At 34.1% G+C, this 21844-nt stretch overlaps 1 protein-coding gene across 1 annotated transcript in view; it reads left to right on the plus strand.

Moving 5' to 3' along the window:
• CNTNAP2 (contactin associated protein 2) overlaps positions 1-21844 on the plus strand; it is a 2632466-nt gene that overhangs the window by 2135421 nt on the left and 475201 nt on the right. The gene's annotated exons all lie outside the window — the stretch shown is intronic.

Below are 21844 nucleotides of genomic sequence, written 5' to 3' on the forward strand. Positions count from 1 at the left end.
GAAATCCATACTATGCATCAAGCATTAGGAATACTGATAAAGACAAATGAAAGACTTGGAATCAAATTCTCCTTCAACACTTAGTTTTGTGATTACAAACAAGTTAAGGTCCTTGACCCTCAGTTTCCTCATCTGTATACAGAGACTGAATTAGATACCTTCAAAGGTCCTTTCTAACACTTAATCTACAAATGCATTTTATTCTGTTCCAGAAGTCAATATGGCAAAATAGGAGCTTTATCTTGAGATCCTCAATATTTGAATCCAACCATGACTCTGTTATTAACCAAATGTGTTATCTTGGATGCATAATTTTACCTCTCTAAACCCTCAGATTTATCATATATGAAATGGTGATGTCAAACTAGGTGATCTTTAAGGTCTTTTCCAGCTCTTAAAATCAATGATTCTCAGGGCATACCATAAGATCACTTGATAGTTTCAGCAATGTAGTTGCCTGGCAACATCTAGTTACTTTTGCTGTGATCTTGTGCATAGTCCATACAGCTAATTACCAGGTTTGACCAATGCTTTTAGGAGAGTTGTTTTACACTCCTAATCATTTCCCAAAGAAAAGCCTAATGGATTCAATGGTTAAATAAATCAGTAGAGGTCATTAGCAGAGGAGCAGGGAATAAACCTGTGAACATCCAGAAACTTCTATAGTTTTTTTTGGGGGGGAGGGGGAAGAGCTGAGGAGAAGTTATTTAGTGGTTAATATGGAACACATATCAAAAGATTTTTCCTTAATAGAAATTTTGGTGAGGTGATTAACTGGATTGCATCTTTTCTTTGTTTTCCTCCCAAGCACTGAAGGACTCCACATTCATCAGGGCAGCCCCTTCTCAAAGTCACTGGATTGTAGAGTCACATGAGATAATCTTTGTCAAAGTGCTTTGTAATCAGAAGTCTCTTTCTTAATACAGGCACTTAATAAATGCTTAGTGATTGATATGGAATGAGCTATTTATTATTCTTATTATGAGGGTTGTTAGAGCTGGTAAGCACCTTAGTGATTGTTTTAAATCATAACTTTAGAGCTAGAAGGAGCCTTACCAATAATATATATATATATATATATATTATTGGTATTATTATTATATATATATATAATGAATTCTAGCAGAATTAATAATAATAACATATTCTTAATTGTGATATCTGGGCTAGCTTTCTGAAGGATCTCTGGACGAGCCTTGGTCTTTAGGTGGAGAAGTGATGAAGGCAAGAGAGCCACCACAGGGCTGGTCAAAGATGGAGTCCAGAATCTGAAGTCTGGAATCTTCTCTTGTGTCTGTGTCCGAGACTTCAGTTCCCAGTCCTCTCAGTCCTTAAATACTTCAGTATGATTACATCACTACAGCAACTATGCATGTGCCACCTGTAGAACCATTATATCACCATATCACACTAAGTATATGCCAACTAGAGTGATTACATGATTACAATCATATTAAGTATATGTTAGCTAGAGAATCATTATCCCATCAATCACACTGAGTAGGTGCTTAACTATAAACACCCTGCTGTCTTTGATTCAATTATACCTTTCCAAAGTTCAGGCCCTCTACACTTAATGTCAATGACATAATTTTTATTAATAATGTTTTATAGTGTGATACAGTAGAACTGTCCCTGAATCTGAAGTCAGAGTTTCTGGGTTCACATCTCACATGTACACTTACTACCTGGGTAAACTTGGACAAATTATTTAATCTCTCTAGATCTCAGTTTCCTTTTTTATAAAATGAGGGGTGGGGACTAGATTAACTCTAAGACCCTTTCTAACATTGAATTTGTCATCCCCAGTTTTCTCCTTCTTTTTACTTTTGAGATGAAGAAGGTAAAACTCAAGAAAGTCTAAGCAGCTTGCCAATAGAGGCAGTCACACTAAAATTCATGTCAAAATCTGCCACTAGGGCTAAAAGAGTCTCACAAAACTATGAGATGTGTCATTTATTTACTGAAAGGAAATTTTCCCTTTTATTTCAGATGTTTAAAGAAAGACTGTGTCTTAATAGGAAACACATAAGGAGGAAAGGACAGAAATCATCCAAATATGTCCTCTTACATATTTTGGAGCCAGAAGGAGCTAGAACAGTCCTACAATAGGATAAGCTGCTTTCATACAAACAAGCCTGGGAAGAGAACAGGGGAAGGATAGAATCTTTTTTTTTATAGTTTTTTATTCACAAGTTATATGCATGGGTAATTTTTCAGCATTGATAATTGCAAAACCTTTTGTTTCAATTTTTCCCCTCCTTCCGCCTATCACCTCCCTCAGATGGCAGATAGACCAATATGTGTTAAATATGTTAAAGTATATGTTAAATACAATATATGTATACATGTCCATACAGTTATTTTGCTTCACAAAAAGAATCGGACTTTGAAATAGTGTACAATTAATCTGTGAAGGAAATCAAAAATGCAGGCAGACAAAATTAGAGGGATTAGGAATTCTATGTAGTGGTTCATAGTCATGTCCCAGAGTTCTTTCGCTGGGTGTAGCTGGTTCAATTCATTACTGCTCTATTGGAACTGATTTGGTTCATCTCATTACTGAAGATGGCCACATCCATCAGAATTGATCATCATATAGTATTGTTGTTGAAGTATATAATGATCTCCTGGTCCTGCTCATTTCACTCAGCATCAGTTCATGTAAGTCTCTCCAGGCCTTTCTGAAATCATCCTGCTGGTCATTTCTTTTTTAATTATAATAACTTTTTATTGACAGAACCCATGCCAGGGTAATTTTTTTATAACATTATCCCTTGCACTCACTTCTGTTCCGATTTTTCCCCTCTCTCCCTCCACCTCCTCCCCTAGATGGCAAGCAGTCCTATACATGTTAAATATGTTGCAGTATATCCTAGATACAATATATGTGTGCAGAACCGAACAGTTCTCTTGTTGCACAGGGTGAATTAGATTCAGAAGGTAAAAATAACCCGGGAAGAAAAACAAAAATGCAAACAGTTTACATTCATTTCCTAGTGTTCTTTCTTTGGGTGTAGCTGCTTCTGTCCATCACTGATCAATTGAAACTGAGTTAGGTCTCTTTGTCAAAGAAATCCACTTCCATCAGAATACATCTTCATACAGTATCGTTGTTGAAGTATATAATGATCTCCTGGTTCTACTCATTTCACTTAGCATCAGTTCATGTAAGTTTTTCTAAGCCTCTTTGTATTCATCCTGCTGGTCATTTCTTATAGAACAATAATATTCCATAACATTCATATACAATAATTTACCCAACCATTCTCCAATTGATGGCCATCCATTCATGTACCAGTTTCAAGCCACTACAAACAGGGCTGCCACAAACATTTTGGCACATACAGGTCCCTTTCCCTTCTTTAGTATCTCTTTGGGGTATAAGCCCAGTAGTCTGCTGGTCATTTCTTACAGAACAATAATATTCCATAATATTCATATACCACAATTTATTCAGCCATTCTCCAATTGATAGGCATCCACTCAGTTTCCAGTTTCTGGCCACTACAAAGAGGGCTGCCACAATCATTTTTGCATATGTGGATCCTTTTCTCTTCTTCAAAATCTCTTTGGGATATAAGCCCCGTAATAACACTGCTGAATCAAAGGGTATGCAAAGTTTGATAACTTTTTGAGCATCTATTCAGTTTCCAGTTTCTGGCCACTACAAAGAGGGCTGCCACAAACATTCTTGCACATACAGGTCCCTTTCCCTTCTTTAAGATCTCTTTAGGATATAAGCCCAGTAGTAGCACTACTGGATCAAAGGATATGCACAGTTTGATAACTTTTTGAACATAGTTCCACATCGCCCTCCAGAATGGCTGGATATATTCACAATTCCACCAACAATGTATCAGTGTCCCAGTTTTCCTACATCCCCTCCAACATTCCGCATTATCTTTCCCTGTCATTCTAGCCAATCTGATAGTGTAGTGGTATCTCAGAGTTGTCTTAATTTGCATTTCTCTGATTAATAATGACTCGGAGCATCTTTTCATATGGCTAGAAATAGTTTCAATTTCTTCATCTGAGAATTGTCTGTCCATATCCTTTGACCATTTATCAATTGGAGAATGGTTTGGTTTCTTATAAACTAGAGTAAATTCTCTCTATATTTTGGAAATGAGGCCTTTATCAGAACCTTTTACTGTAAAAATGTTTTCCCAGGTTATTGCTTCCCTTCTAATGGAAGGATAGAATCAATATAAAACCAATAATGTTGCTCAGTAGCACAGTAGTAACATGTGCATGGTGATCATTAGTTCATGGAAAGAAGAGGCTGTGAAGGACTCCTGGAGGAGGAGGAGGAGGACGAGGAAGAAGAGGAGGAGGAGGAGGAGGAGAAGGAGGAGGAGAAAGGGAAGGACAGGGAGAAAAAATAGACATTTATACAGGAAGTAAAACTTGGCCAAATGCTTTTGTTGCATTATCTCATTGGACTTTGCTAATGATTTAGTGAAATAGGTATTATTGTATTATTATCCTCAATTTACCAATGAGAAAACTGAGCTTGCAGAGGTTTAGTTAATTGCCAAAGGTCATATAGCAAACACTAGAAACAAGATATGAAATCAAGTTTTCCTACCTTTTAATCTTATACTCTATCCACCATGTCATGCTTTTCTCCTATAAAGAATATTGATTATCCAAGTAATGATCACAAAGTCTACATGTGGTAACCACACAATTATTTCAATTATGTTTCAATTATTAAACAGCCTGAATTGAATTGCACATTCCTGTGTTCCATTTGTCAATAAGGGTTCCTCTCTTCATCCTTAGATCTGTCTTTACTCACATTAGTTACAATTTTCTTCAATAAGGAAGCTTCTAGACTTAGGCTTGGGAAAATATATTAATGCTTTCTTTTTTTTCTATGATTACTCCTGATCTTTGTCCCCTAGAAAACATTGGGATGAAAACTGAACCCATAACCAGTGGTTTCCTGGATATAATGTTTTTTTGGAAAGGGATTACTCTAAGGATATGTACTTTTATACTACATTTTTTTCATTCTTATGTTTTCCGAAGAATTAGCCAAGCAGTGGTATCCTTAATCATAACCAAAAGTATTAATTGCACTACAATAGGAAGTGAATTTTGTAATGCCTTTGGCATATGAAAAAATTAAAATGTGTGAGATCAAACCTTTTCAATAAATACTTTGTACAATATTGAAACTCTTACAAGGAAAATTCCCTTTACCAATAAAAGAAGAAGAAGAGGAAGGAAGGAAGGAACCACTTAGCTATTTTTAGCTGGAATATTCCAAGATTAGAAACTTCAAGGTATGTATGGAAGAATACAGAGGACAGTGTCCTAAACAACTGGCAAGGCAAAAAGGAAGGTACTAGACAAGAGGAAAGAATACAGGAATAGGAACTTGGTGGTATATATTTAATAATAAGGTAGGAGAGGGGAAGGGAAATGATATGTAACACAATTTTAAATGTAAAATGCATTATTAACACAAATCTAGACAATCAACAAATAATAAATGAAGCCCAGATTTGTAGTATCTCTAAGGTGTAAATGCTCATACCAAAGCTTTAACAATCAGCTCATTGTTTAGAGGTGACTCCAACACAATCCTGAGAGGACCTTAATTACAGCAGAGAGCCTCTTGGGACAAAGATTTCAGCATCAGTTATTTAGACTCCTAGTCCCCTCTTCTTTCCAATATTAATTTATAGATTTTTAGAACTATAAGTTCTTTTAAAGATCATCTCATCTAACAATCACTTTACAATTGAGGAAAATAAACACAATTGGTCTGATAATATGTGCTGATACATACTCAAAATATATTTTTTCAGTATACAAATTTAAATTCTCCAGTGTTTTCTCACTGGTATCATCTCATTGATGACTCTCAAACTTAATAGTTTGCCTTGAAACTGTTCTTGGAGTTCAGCATTAGAGGGAATTTTGTTACCATCATTACTTATAGCACTTGAGGCCATCTCAGAAGAAGTATGCTTTTTTGTTCACAATAGAAATTATTTTTTGGGAACACTGGCAACACTGACTAGTGTTGCCCACTCTTGGAGACTTTGATGGAGGCTGAAATAGAGAAGATCAGAGACCAGAATAGGAATATCAGGAATACAAGAAATCTACCAACACTGCCCCAGCTAGGTAACCCATTTTCCTTCCACAGTGAAGTCCCATTGCAAGATGGATCTTGTTTTCCTTCTTATCCATGGGCAGAAGAGACATGTAGGAGCTTCAAACTGGAGTTGGGAGTATCTGCCCTTTGTCAAGATCCACTATTCTACTGTACTGCTTAGCCTAGTATCTCACTCTGGCTGAAGATTCCATTCCTAATCTGGGGGAGATGCTGAAAGGCTTTTATAGTCTAGTAGGGTCTATTTCATTTCTGAAAATACCATGGTTTGGCAAAGAATACTTTTTAAACAAAAATAATGTAATATGTTAACTTTCTTTAAAAAGGAATAATGCAAATTTCTGTGGGCCCTCAATTTTCACTTGACATTTGGGAAGATATCTATGGAATGAACATGTTGTCTATAAGGTATTTCTCATACTTTCTATGTGATCATTCCATCTTCTCTTTTCCTTGTATACTTCAGTGATGATATTCTTTAGCTTTTTTCTGTTTGTAATATGATGACTACAGTCTAGTCATATTATCTATGTGCTTCTTCACAGCTTTTGGGTGATCTTTAACCTCATTTATTCTATTACTGTGGTATTCCATGACCCATAGTCATAAAATACTCAAAGAATTGTGGTTTTTTGTAAAGCTTATCCTTTATTTCATCTTTTAACAGACTCTGTGACATCCAAATGATATATTTTTCAGGAAAAACTGTTCTCTGGAGGCAAAAACAAAACATGACCAAAAACCCACAAAAGCAAACCCATATCCTTAATTGCAGCACAGAAGTAAAATGGATATATCCCAAAGAGTTTCAGTGAGTTAGGAAAACTCCTATTTCTCTATTAGTAAATGCATACTGATAAGCTATTTTAGAATTCATTCAACATTCATTCATTCCACCAAAATACTGTTTGAACTTGTGAGGTAGTATGCTAGATACTTTGGAGGAAATAAAATTATACCAAGTTCTCTAATATATTGACTCTGTCCTCAGTGAGCTTATGATCCAGTAGGGAAAGATCAATCGATGTTTGCTAAAATCCTAAATAAGATTAAGAGAACTCCCTAAGAAGAACATCTAAGGAAACATAATTATCCTGTACTTTTTTTTTCAAAATCTTTCAACCAATTCCCACTGAAAAGGAGTAATTGAATCTGTAATTATTTTCTTTGCACTAAGGGTACAGACATGTATGCTAAATATCTAATTGTGATGGCTGTTTTCTTAATTACCTTAATTGCTTTGTAGAGAATTCTACCTTCCACCCATTCGTGATTCAATAGCTTATGGTAACTGTGGACACCATTTTTACTATTTTGGAATTTTTACTTTGTAGTATTTCTGAAAAGTTTGCTGCTTATTTCAGTTTCTAATGACCCGCATGTCAATGAGGGCCTCATATTTTAATGAATAAAAGAACAGCAGCTTTTGAGGAATAATATTAGTTAAAAATATGAACAAATGACATTCTGAAAAACTCTCTGCAAAAACCTATAGTCAGGACTTTTGAGTAAATGAAAGAAATGGCTGACTATATGATATGATTTCAGGTGAGCTAGCAAAATCCTCTCTCCCCCAAAATCACCTCACACTGACTCACCAACACTTACATTTCTAGAATTAGCTTTTCTTTCATTTGGTTTAATGCATTGTTTATGTAAAAGTGGAAAAATTCTAAGGAAGACAGGATTCTCATAATAATTGACATTTGTGTCAAACTTTAATATATCCAAAATCTATTATTTTATTTGTTCATTTAATTTCAACTTCTGAGGTAGATGCTAAAGTTATTCTTATTTCTACTTTACAAATGAGCAGGATGAGGCTTAGGTTACTAGACTCATCCATGGTCGGTCATACAAGTAAGTTTTGAACCTAGATCATCCGGACTCCTAGTCTAGGACATTACCACTATGTACTGCCTAAAAAAGCCCACAAGTTGTTTTGGGATATTTTTAAAGGTTCTCCTCTCATGATTCTTATTAATTTTTCCATAGAGAAAAGAAATCAAGGACAATAGTAACAATAAAAGTAAAATACTATAATTAATAAGATCACAATTATGTGGGGAAAGGATGGGCTATATCTCATTCATGTTTCTTGTCTGATACCTGTATTATACTGAGGATGCTTTCAGTGAGCCTATCAAGGATAAGCTTACATTGCAATATTTTGATTCAACAACTAAAACAATTGTTTTGGTTTGTTGTTCATGTTGTTCATGTTCTATAGAATGATTGTGTATTAGCAGCTTGCTCCACAATTATTTCAATCAAAATTTCATAAAATAATATGAAATATACTTCTACTATGTTTAACAAATGTTGGACTACTTGCCATCTAAGGGAGGGAGTGGGGGAAGGGGGGAAAATTGGAACACAAGGTTTTGCAAGGATTAATGTCAAAGAATTATCCATGTGTATGTTTTGAAAAATAAAAAATGAAATAATATGAAAGGCAAGAAAAACATGATCCTTACTACCAAGAGTTCATGTTGTAATGGGAGATACAAATGCAAATAATTATTATACTATAAACAAGAAATAATCAATTACATTCTTATCTACTTTAAATAAAGTTTTCACAACTTATACTGCCAAATAAAAATCTGAGATCATTTACAAGGAAAAAATTTGGCTGAGGAACAAGAAGCGTGCAACAGAAGCTTCCTAGCATAAAGTCCAACTTATTAATCAGTTTAGTAATTATTGAATAACTCAGAAGAAAATATCTTTATTGGTTATCTCAATCTTGACTCAATTCCACAATCATGACTTAGTTACATAATATAAAGTATTAAATAAATCCAAAAATAATGAGAATACTGGAATGTTTGATGTTTTTATAGGAAAGTTTTCTTTATATAAAACATAGGAATGACTAAATGATGTCTAGAATAATCATTGTAAAGTGTGACATCTTTCAGTGAATCAGTTTAAGGCTGCTATTGGTATGAATTACCTTCAGTTCATTATTATTATTCCCAATTAGAACTGAATATGGTTCCCACATTGAAGAGGGAATACAAATGTCCATGAATGACATCAGATTACAGAGCTTAGTTAGAATAAAAAATAGCATCTTCATTTTATGGGAACTTTCTGTAGGGAAACCAAAAAAAAAAAAAAAAAAGCATTTGGACTCAATAACAGCAAAATTCTTCTAGATGCCCAGAAAAATTAGTAGCTAAAACCCTGAAGCTTGAATATAGAGATCAAATAGAAGCAATGGATGACAGCAAAACAAATATTTTAGTCTTTTCAAGACATGAAATAATCAGAGTCAGCATCCTCTATGGGAGGAGAATCTAAGAGGAGCCTTCAGATATTTACACCCTTCATCCTCTCTCCCCCACCCATAATTCTCCCCAACTAGAAATAGAGAGGAGCCCCAAGGATATGAATATGAGAGGTTGTGTCTTACAGAGTTGATTTCATTTTTCAGAAAAAGAATGCTGCTCTCTATAAGTCAAGATACTTATTGGCACACTGAAGTTAAAAAGCAATACGAGAAAAAAATCATTTATAGAATAATAGCATTCTATTACATTGCCATACCACAATTTGTTCAGTCATTCTCCAGTTGATGCCCATCCCTACAATTTCTAACTCTTTGCTACCACAAAAACGGCTACTATATATTTTTTGTGTATATAGTTCCTTCCCCCCCCCTTTTTGGGGTGATCTCTTTGGAATACAGACTTAGTGGTATTGTTGTATCAAAGGGAATGCACAGTTTGGTTGCCCTTTGGGTATAGTTCAAAATTGTTCTCCATACTGGTTGGATCAGTTCAGAATTCCACCAACAATACATTAATGTTCCCATTTTCCCATATCTCCTCCAACATTTGTCATTATCTTTTTTATCAAACCAGGTAATATGAGAGGTATGATACCTAAGACTTCAGGTAAATTTGACTCATTTTTCTATGTATTTGAGAAATTAGGATTTACCAGAAACACTAACTATATTTTTTTCAGATCCCTGCTTTTCTTCTAATCTAGGTTGCATTGGTTTTATTAATGCAAAAGTTTTTAATTTAATGAAATCAAAATTATTCATTTTTTATTTCATAATGTTCTCTTTTGTTTGATCATAACTTCTTCCCTTTATAAATCTGACAGGTAAACTATTCCTTGCTCTTCTAATTTGCTTATGGTATCACCCTTTTTGTTTAAAGTCATATACCCATTTAGACCTTACCTCGATATCTTGGCATATCTTAGTGTGATCTATTCCTTATTTCTACCACAATATTTTCTTGTTTTCCCACCACTTCTTTATCAAATGGTGATTTCCTGTGGCAGAAGTTGTAGTATTTGGGTCTGTCAAACAGTAGAGTATGATAATCATTTGCTACTGTATCTTGTGTACCTAACCTATTTCAGTGATCTGTTTCTTAGCTAGTACCAAATAGTTTTGGTGATTGCCACTTTAAAATATAGTTTTAGACCTCGTACAGCTAGGACACCTTTCTTTGAATTTTTTATTGATTCCCTTGATAATTCTTGACCTTTTCTTCCTCCAGATGAATTTTTTTGCTATTTTTAAATGCTATAATATATTTTCTGGTAGTTTGGTATGGAATTTACTAAAAAAATTAAGTAGAATTGTTAGTATTCCCATGACAAATTGATATTTTCCCAGTTGTTTAGATTGAAATTTATTTGTGTTGAAAATATTTTGTAATTGTGTTCATAGAATTCTTGGGTTCATCTTGGTGGGAGAATCCCAAAATTTTATATTATCTGCAATTATTTTAAATGGAATTTCTTTTTGTATCTGTTGCTTCTGGGCTTGTTGATCATATGAAGAAATGCTGATAATTTGTGTGGGTTTATTTTATTTCCTTCAATTTTTCTAAAAATGTTAATTGTTTCAAGTATTTTTTTAGTTGATCTCTAGAGTTCTCTATATCATCATGTCATCTGCAAAGAATATTAATTTTGCTTCCTCACTGCCTATTCTCATTCCTTCAGTTTCTTTTTCTTTGACCTATTATTTTTCTATCTTATTCATATGAACATCTAGAGATATAAAATTTTCCCTAAGAACTGCTTTGACTGCATCCCATAAGTTTTGGTATCATGTATCATTATTGTCATTCTCTTTAATTAAATTATTGGTTATTTCTATGATTTGTTGTTTGACCCACTCATTCTTTATGATTAAATTATTTGCTTTCCAATTAATTTTTAGTTTATCTTTAAATGTTCCTTTAGTTCATATTATTTTTGTGCCATCATGATCTGAAAAGGAGGCATTTAATATTTCTTCCTTTCTGCATTTTATTGTGAGATTTTTATGCCCTAATACATGGTTAGTTTTTCTATAGATATCATATACTGCTGAGAAAAAAGGTATATTCATTTCTGTCTGCATTCAATTTTGTCCAGAGGTCTAGCATATTTAAATTGACTAAAATTCTATTAATCTTCTTAACTTCTTGTTTATTATAAATGTTCACATTTATCTAATTCTGAGAAGGGGAGATTGAGTTCCTCCACTAGTATAATTTTGCTGCCTATAACCTTCTGTAACTCACTTCCCTTCTCTGAAAATTGGATCATGACTAACTTGATGCATATATGTTTAGTATTGATATTATTTGTCTATGATATCTTTTAACAAAATATGTTTCCTTTCTTCTATCTTTTAAAGAGATCTATTTTATAATAGCTTTTCATTTTTCAAAATATATGTAAAAATAGTTTTCAACATTTACCCTTGAAAAACCTTGTGTTGCAAATTTTTCTCCCTTTTTCCTTTCTCCCTTCCCGTAGACAGCAAGTAATCCACTATTGATTAAACATGTGCAATTCATCTAAACATATCTTCATATTTTCACATTTATCATGATGCACAAGAAAAATCAGATCAAAGGGGAAAAAATGAGAAAGAACAAAAACAAAGCATACAAACAGTAAAAAAAAAAGATGAAAATATTATGTATTTTCAGTCCCACATTCAATTTCCTCATTCCTCTCTCTCTGGATGTAGATGACTAATCTCCATTACAAGTCTATTGGAATTGGCCTGGATCACTTGATTGTTGAAAAAAGCCAAGTCCATCACAGTTGATCTTCACAACTGTATATAATGTTCTCTTGATTCTATTCACTTCACTTAGCATCAGTACATGTAAGTCTCTCCAGGCCTTTCTGAAATCATCCTCCTGATTGTTTCTTATAAAATAGTAATATTCCATTGCATTCTTATACCATAACTTATTGAGCCATTCCCCAACTGATGGACATCCACTCAGTTTCTAGTTCCTTGCCAGACAAAAAGGGCTGCTACAAACACTTTTGTGCATATGGGTCCTTTTCCTTTCTTTATATCTTTCTGATACAGACCCAGAAGAGATATGGTTGGATCAAAAGGTATGCACAGTTTGATAGCCCTTTGAGCATAGTTCCAAATTGTTCCCCAGAATGGTTGGATCATTTCACAAATTCACCAACAATGTCTTAGTGTCCCAGTTTTCCCATATTCCCTCTAATATTTATCATTATCTTTTCTTGTCATCTTAGCCAATCTGAGAAGTGTGAAATGGTGCCTTAGATAAATGTCTTATTTTTCTAATCATTAGTGACTTAGAGTATTTTTTTCATATAACTAGAAATGGACTTAATTTCTTCATCTAATAATTGTTCATATCCTTTCATCATTTAAAAAGAACTATTTTTGCTATCAGAATTGCTACTTTTTTAACATTACCTGAAACATAATATATTCTGCTCCAGTCTTTTACATGTATTCTCTGTATATCTCCCTGCCTAAAATGTGTTTCTTGTAAACAACATACTTTAAGATTCTGGTTTTTTAATCACTCTGCTATTTGCTTCCATTTTATGGGAAAGCTCATCTCATTCACATTCAAAGTTATGACCATTAAGTGTATTTTAAGCCATCTTATTGTGCTCTTATTTATACTTTTCTCTCTCCTTTCACCCTGTCCCTCCTCATCAGTGCTTTGCATCTGATTACAGCCTCCCTTAATTGGCCTTCTGTTCTGTCTATCTCTCTCCCTTTTCTTTCTGCTTTTTTTTCCAATTTCTACCCTCCCTATATCTCTCCATTTTATCAGTACTCCTTCTATTTTCTTTCACCTTTCCTCTCCTAATTCCCTATAAGGTTTATACCCAAGTATGTGTGTATGTTTATTCCTGCTTTGAATCAAAACTGAGAGTAAGGTTCAAACAGTTCTCACCCTCTACTTTCTTTTCCTCTACTATAGTAGGTGTCTTTTTGCCTCCCTTTTTTCTTCTCCCAGTACAATTATTTTTTTTCACCACTTAATTTTTTTATATCATCACATCAAAGTTAATTTATTATATCCATACCTTCTATCTAACTGCCTTAATAGAGATATAATTCTCAAGATTTACAAGTATCATTTTTCTGTGTAGGTAAGCAGTTTAATCTTATTTAATAATATGTTGTTTGTTTTTTCTTTCTCTTTACTTATTTATGTTTTTCCCGAGTCTTGTATTTGAAGATGAAATTTTCTGTTCAACTCTGCTCTTTTCATTAGGAAAATTTGAAAGTTCCCTATTTCATTAAATATTCATTTTTTCCCCTGAAAGATTATGTTCCATTTTATTATATAGTTGATTCTTGATTGAAGAATTCTTGCTCCCTTGTCTTCTGGAATATCATATTCCAAGCTCTCTGATCCTTTAATGTAGAAGCTGCTAAATCCTGGGTAATCCTGACTGTGGCTCTTTGATATTTGAATTTTTTTTTGTAGTTGCTCTCAGTACTTTCTCCTTGATCTGATAACTCTGGGATTTGTCTACAATATCCTTTAGAGTTTTTATTTTGGGATCTCATTCAGAAGATTATCATTGGGTTCTTTTAATTATAATTTACCCTCCAGTTCTAGCATATCAGGATAGCTTTCCTTGATAATTTCTACAAAAATGCTATTTATACAATTTGTTTGATCTTGGGTTTCAGGGAGTCCAACAATTCTTAAATTATTTCTCAATCTATTTTCCAGATCAGTTATTTTTCTAATGAGGTATTTTATATTTTCTTTTATTTTTTGCAGTCTTTTGATTATGTTTGACTAATTCTTGATGTCTCAGAAAATGCTTATCTTCTATTTGTTCAATTCTAATATCCAAGGATTATTTTCTTCAGTTGGGTTTTATACCTCCTTTTCTATTTGGCTGTATATACTTTTAAAGGTATCATTTTCTTTAATAAAAAAAATTCCAATTTTGCTAATTCTGTTTTTTAAGACATTATTTTCTTGTCAATTTTGATACGTTCTTTTCTAAGCTGTTGACACTTTTTTTCATAATTTTCCTTCATATCTCTCATTTCTTTAACAAATTATCCTTTTGCCTCTATTACTTGATTTCTAAAATTATTTTTGAGCTCTTCTAAGAGGACTTTTTGGATTTAGGACCAATTAATATTCTTTTTGAAGCTTCACTGTATATTTTTGATGTTAGTGTCCATTTCTGTGTTTGTATTTTGTATAAAGTCACAATAGCTTTATGTGCTCAGGGCTTGTTTTTGTTTTTGTTTTTGTTTTTACTCAGTTTTTTTTTAAAGTTGTACTCTGCTCAAGCACAAGGAACACTGTCCCAAATTTCTTGTTCGGGAGACCAGGAACCTATTCACTAGCTTTCTGAGCTTCAGCTTTGTCTGCTGTCAGTTTGCCCACTGTGCAGGGTGGCCTAGTTTAGTAGCATCTGTTGTGCTGGGCTTCTGGAGCTACCAGTTTGTCTTCTGTACTAGGGGTAGAGGCTTCACTGCCAATCTAGTGTCTCAGTAGCCTGCTGAGTCAGGATTGACTTGTCTATGTTGCTGATTTTTGCTGTGGCTAAGAGCCTCCCACTGGCTTGCCCAGACACTGTCTGGACTGGGCTGTGCTCCCCTTTACCCAATTGAGACAAACCTTTTCTGAAGTCCTACTGAGTTATCTTAAGCTGAAAAATTTTTATGCTCTGTCTTTTTATAGATTCTGTCACTCCAAAATGATTTAGATACTTGATGTAATGTTGTTTCTTTGGGTAACTGGGGAGAGCTCAAGAAATTTCTTGGCTTTTCTGTACCATTTTGGCTCTGCCCTTTCTCCAGTTATGAGGAGTTAAAATAGAAACCATACAATATATTACTGGAGGTGATAAAAGTCTATCACCTACTGAAAACTTTGAAAAATTATCACGATTAGAATTATCCACCAAAGCTCACTCGCCTTCTTAAATTCCTGTACTTTATATTCAAACCCTATATGTCCTTAGAAATTGAGCAAAAAAATTGTATTGTAACCAGAGCATTGTCAGAGACAAAATTGTTGTTCAAAGTTGCCCAGACATTACCAGTCATAGAAATGTAAAAACACCACCACTAGTGAATGTCACTATACTGTATACTCATAACTCCTAAACTATACAAAACAAAAAATTCTCAAAATCTAGAGACCTAGCAGAAGAAATCAAAACTATATGGGAAGAGGAAAAAGTTCAATCCTCATCATTGTGTTTACTATTGGACTTACTCTGAAAAATCAGACCAAATAAGTATGTTCCATCACTTAGATTCAGTTTTTAAAGAGTCATTTTATCTCTTAATCCAATAGTCTGCCAGACATTAAATATCAAAAATGAGATAACCATTTATTCTCTGCCCATTTCTATCTGAATTCCACTGAGTGTAAGATGAGAACAGGACTGATAACAACATTAATAATAATCTATCTTGAATGAATCTTTAGGGTCCTTTTTGGGCAGCTGGGTATAAATCCAAGGAAAGAGTAGAAGGGAGATAGCATTGAGAACCTAACCTGGCAGACAGAGGAAAGGGAAGAAGAAAAAGCAACATCAAAGGAACAAAAGGGGAGAGGATACAGAGAGAAAAAATGTTCCTTATTTAACACTTTTGCAGAGGATTGGTTCATAAATGTGTTTTATAATTTTCCCTACTTTCTCATGAAGAATGAGATATCAGCTTTTTAGCAGTAAGTCACTGTCTGTTATTACTTTTTAAAATGGTAATTTGCTTCTTTGGATTCAAGTATGCCTTCCTTTATGTAATAGATAAATCATTGAAATGTATTTTTCAGATTGAATTTTGGTAAATTGAATCACATATCCCTTTTACTTATAATTTTAAATATATTTCCATGGGAAAAAGTGAGAGTTTGGTGTTAAAAGATCACTTTTCCCAAAAGTCCTATCCTCAAGAGTTCTGGTTACTGTTCTGTAAAATGAGGGCTCTCCTTCCACATTTATGAATTTATAGCAACCCTAAAAATAACAGTAAGAATGAATTAAGTCCCTTCAGTTCATATATTTATTGGAAAATTTTTTGTATTTCTTTTTAAAAACTGTATAGAAATTGCAAGACAGGCAATACTTGCAAAAATGATTACAACCATTTTGAGGAAAAATCACTAACAAATTTTCAATTTCTTCTCAGAGAAAAAGAGATCTCTTCCTGGACAATTCCCTATGGATAATTTCTTTGCAGACATAGTGAAAGCATTAAAGTTGCAGAGAAAGGCAGTGCTTTGTACTTAGTCACACAAAATTATACTATCACCTTAAACATTCAGACAAGGGCTTTTACAGGATTTTTGGAAGTAAAATGTTAGGCCATTTAGTTCTTCCTGATAGAATTGTGGTCCAAACTCTGTGCAGTAGTTGCTTTCATGAAAACTAACAGGCAGAAAAGAAGGCTGATGATTGCTGAAATTTTGTCGGGTTTTGTATGTTGTTGATTTAGGGGGAGGGAGGGAATTGTGTGGCTAGGTTCTTTTTTTTCCTACTGAGAAAGCTGAGAGGGAGACAAAACTGGAGATTTGTTTGACTTCTCAGCAGGACAACAAAAGCAAAGGCAGGAAGATAAAAGCGAATCCAGACAGATCTTCCTTAGGAAAGTAGGAGAGAAGCAAAGTACAAAGCAAAATTAGAGAAGAAAAATCCTCAGAACAAAGCTTCCTTTAGTCTCAATGGTGAAAAGAAGAAAGATGACTCAGAAGAGAGACAAACAGTGGGGTGTATTCCAAATGCACAGGTAGAATATATCAATATTAGATGTAGGACTTGATGTTCTGTTATGTATAGATTTAGTCTTTAGACTTGGCTTCATGTCTGGACTTAGACATTAACTGGGCCAACTTAGACAAGTCTCTTAAATTTTCTGAGCCTCCATTTATTAAGTGATGTAGTGGTAGTGGTGGTAGGAGTAGTATTAGTAAGAATAGTAGAGTAAGAGAACGGCAAACCATTCTAGTATCTTTGTCAAGAAAATTCTAAATGGGATCAGGAAGAACTAAACAAGACTAAAATAAGTAGACAACAAAATAGTAGTATTTGGTGGTGGTGGTAGGAGTAGTAGTAGCAGAAGTTACAGAAGTAGTATTGTAAAAGTAGTAGGAGTAGAGTAGTGGTAGTGTAGTAATTAATGGTAGTAATTATTATTAGTAATAGCATGTATAAAGTACCTTAAGTTTAGAAAGCACTTTACACATAGTATTATTCCTGATATTCAAAACAATCCTTTAGGTAAGTAAGTGGTGTTCTTATTCCCATCTTATAGATAAGGAAAGTGAGCTAATAAGAAAGGATAAGTTATTTCCTGCAGATCACAGAGCAAGTAACTGTCTAAAGCAGGATTTGAATTCAGATCTTCCTACTACAATATAAAATACTCCATCATCTTTGCCTCCTGAATGTCTGTGAATCCCACCTAAATTTTTGTGACAGCAGGAGCCATATGATCCATAGGGTTTTCCTAGCAAAGATCCTGGAGTAGTTTGCCATTTCTTTTTCCAGTAGGTTAAGATAAATGGATGTTAAGTGACTTGTCCAGCATCACATAGTATCTCAGATCTTCTTTGAACTCATCTTCCTGATTCTAGTACACCATAGGTACTACAATGTTGTAGCTATTACATTTATAGACCCATCTATATTATTATTGGAAGGCCAATCACAGCATGGAGAGAGCAAGTATTCCATGTGAGGAAAAAATAAGACTCTTAGTTAGACCAAAGAGTTTGGAAAGGGGAAATGTTACTAATACCATACTAACTGTGTTAGGCAAATCATTTAATCTCTCTGACCTTCATTATCTTCAAATGTAAAAAGGGGGATTGAACTAGATGATATCTAAGATTGTGTATAGCTCTTAATCTATGGTGCTATGATTGATGAGGGTATATAAAAGAACTTCCTTTGAAAATTGGCACATTAACTGAGCTTTGAAAGAAGTCAAACCAAACAAACAAAAAGATAGTGGAGATTTATTCTTAGATAACTGAAAACAATTATCAGATTTTACAGGCAGCCAGCAATAAGGTCTAGATCAGTAATCAGTATCTTTTCTCTTTCTCTTAAAATTTATATAAAAAGGTATTGATCTTAATATGTAGAATTGGGAAACTCTAAAGCTTAAAGTAGATATGTCATCAGTACTATGAGGTTTTTGTTGGTTAGTTGTTTTTCTTCCTGGAGAGCACCTTGACAATCCCAGAGAAGTTTCCTAATTTCATTAGCCACTACCTTTCTCAGGAGATTCCCCAAAGTCCTGAATTTGATATTATTTGGTATGGTAACTACATTTATTTAGTGTTCATGCCGGAATATGCATCCAATTAGTTCAGTTTTAAGTTATTTAAATGCCCAACTCTGTCCATGTGTCATTGAGCTTCATGGTTTATTGTTTATATAGCAAAGTGATTACGTAAGAAGATGAAAAATATTAGAAGGAATACAAGTACATAACAAAAGGATTATGTTCCACAATCTTAAAGAAAGAAGTAGTCAATAAATTATCCCAATTGGTTCCTACTTGATCCCAGCTCTAATTTGTTTGAAATACCCCTTTTTTATTCTAAAAGTGAATAATAGAGGAAATGCCAGTGAGGCAACATAGAAGCAAGAAGTTTATTTGAGGAACCCTGTCTAGTTCCCATTGGCTACAACTGGATTTCTTTTATACTCTGGCATGGGTGACAGTGTGATTTCATGGCCATTTTAGAAAGTCATCAGGATGTCTAATGGACTCTCTGAATTTAGTGCTTGGAAAAAAGAAACCTAAGTTCTCTACCCCCAAACATTCCCCACTTCACCATGTACTCACCAAGAAATGTGAGGTAAATCTCTTAGTCATATTATTCCTTAATTTTTCCTTCTTTCAAATGAAATTGAAATTCCTTTCCTCTATGACAGGTAGTGTTACACAGTGGCTAGACTGTTGCATTTGGAGTTATGAAAATTTGGGTTCAAATACTAAGCCACTTACTAGCCACATGACTCTGAGCAATTCACTTGACCCTCTCTGAACTTGTTTCCTCATCTCTAAGAGGGGATCATAATGCTGGTAGTATGTATCTTAGAATATTGTTTTGAAGATCAAATAAGATAATTTATTCAAGTGCTTTTTCAAACTTTATGGCACCATATGAAAGTCCATTGTTTCTCTACAAATACTGTGGTCTTTCATAATGCCTATTTTATGTATAATTCCAAATTTAATGTTAGATACAAAAAAGCAGATGCAAATAGATATAGACATGTAGATATGTAACTTTCAAGATTTTTCTTGTTTGATTATTTTAGAAAATTTCTTACAAGAGATAAATTGGTAGGCAGACAGTGGATGGGCTTAAATGTAAATCCAACCTCAGGTCCTTACTATCTATGTGACACTAGCTGTTATTATTAAGCTATACATATAACTGCAGCAAAAACAAACAAACAAACAAACAAAAACCAGCCTTTACACGAGTCATAACTTAGGCAACTCCAACAAGACCCACCTCTGAAAAATATCCTCCAAATCTGGCTCATTATAACTGAATTTTATCCTTTCTCCTTTCTTTTCCCTGTCTAACAATTTTAGAAAGTACTATGTGAGAATTTGGAGTGGGGGGAGGAAGGGATTGGAAGGTGGTAGACAGGCAGAAGAGTTTCATTTAAAATCAAGGGGAGAAAGTAGTGAGTTTTGCAACCAGGGCAAGCTGACTAAAAATTGTGTTCTTAATTCACTTGATGTGGGGATGAGGGTGCAAACAGACTCTAAGATCCTTCTAAGAAGTCTATGATTGAGGCTTGGAGTGGTCTCATCTACTGATGAATTAGCCATAGTAGGTAGGGGTATCGGGAACTATATAAGTAGATAGTCAAGTAAGGAGCTTTCTATGAGTTTAAGAAAGAGAAGGAAGAATTAAGCACCTTGTAGCTTAAAAAAAAGAAAAAAAACTATCCCATGATTTCTTCCATATAGGAGGTTCCTAATGAGGGCCTCCATCTCTCTGTGCACAGAAGCATCCTCTCTTCAACCTATGATCTTAGAGAACTGCCAGGGACATTGAGAGTTGAAATTTCTTGTCAAGGTTTGAGACTTGACTCTCTTTCTTAGGCTATTCTGCCTTTTCTATAATTTCTAATAATTTTTATGATGAATTATTTCTTTCTATTAACTCAACCTTTGTATAGCTCATCTGTAAAGGGAGGAAGAATGTTATGGATCTCTCCAGCCCATTCTTTCCAAGCAGGGAAAATGAAAGTCACATAATATGAAAACTAAGTAGAATAGGAAACTGTTTGAAGACCGCCCCCCCCCCCCCAGATCAATAAATAACTCAGGGCCTGAGAGGAGTTTCTGAAGGGTGAGGAGAAAGGTGAGAACATTTGTGGCTTTTAACCTATTCCCTTCTTAGGGAAAGTGTTAGAACTTTCTTATTCCATCCTCAACCTTTTAATATGTAAAGTCTATGATCAGATTGTTTCAGTGATGATTTCTTTCTTCCTCAGTAAAGACACTGTGGTGGAGATAGATGGTGGGGAAAAACAAAAGGGACTGTACCTTTGGTACAGTCTGTTGCAGAAGTCCACTGTCTGTTCTCTGTCTAGAGGAGATAATGAGTTATCCATTTTGCAGAAAAGCAATAGGAGTAAAACATATTTGAGATATGGTTCAGCTCTGAGCACCATGAGATTCCCAGAGAAGCCTCCTAATCTCCTTGGCCACTACCTTTCTCAGGAGATTCCCCAGAGTTCTCAGTTTCATATTGTGCAAGTAATGATAACTTAATTTATTTAATTTTCATGCCTGAGTATGCATCCAATTAGTTCAGTTTTGTTATTACAATGCTCAACTCTGTTCATGTGTCATTGAGCTTTGTGATTTATTGTTTATATAGCAAAATGATTGTATAGGAAGTTGAAAAATATTAGAAGGAATACAATTTGTGCACATTTTTAGAATTAGATTTAATACCCCTCCCTTTTTTGATGACTGCAAGATCATGTCTAAGAAAATTAGAAAGAGATAGCAAGGTATAGAAGATAAAATATTGCATTTGGAATCAGGAACTTAAGTTCAAATTCTGCCTCACATATTTAAAAGTTATTTGTGACCCTAGGAAAGTCACTTAACCCCTATTTGTCTTCACTTTGGCTATCTATAAAATGGGTATCCGAGGACTTGACTCAGGATTGTAGTGTAGATAAGATTATATAGTATATGTAAAGCTCTCTGTAAACCTTAGCAACCTACATGAATATTCATTTTATTATTAATTACTATAGCAAGTCATTATGGACTTCAATTTCCTCATTTCTAAAAACATGCTTTAGGACATGCTAATCTAGAGATTCCTTCCAACTCTATTTCTACTCCTATGAAACGTCTACAGGTATAGCATATGAAGAAAAGTATATGAAGAGCTGTGGTATCCCTCAGTA

This window comes from Sarcophilus harrisii, chromosome 5, assembly GCF_902635505.1.
Source record: "Sarcophilus harrisii chromosome 5, mSarHar1.11, whole genome shotgun sequence".
NCBI classification, from domain to species: domain Eukaryota; kingdom Metazoa; phylum Chordata; class Mammalia; order Dasyuromorphia; family Dasyuridae; genus Sarcophilus; species Sarcophilus harrisii.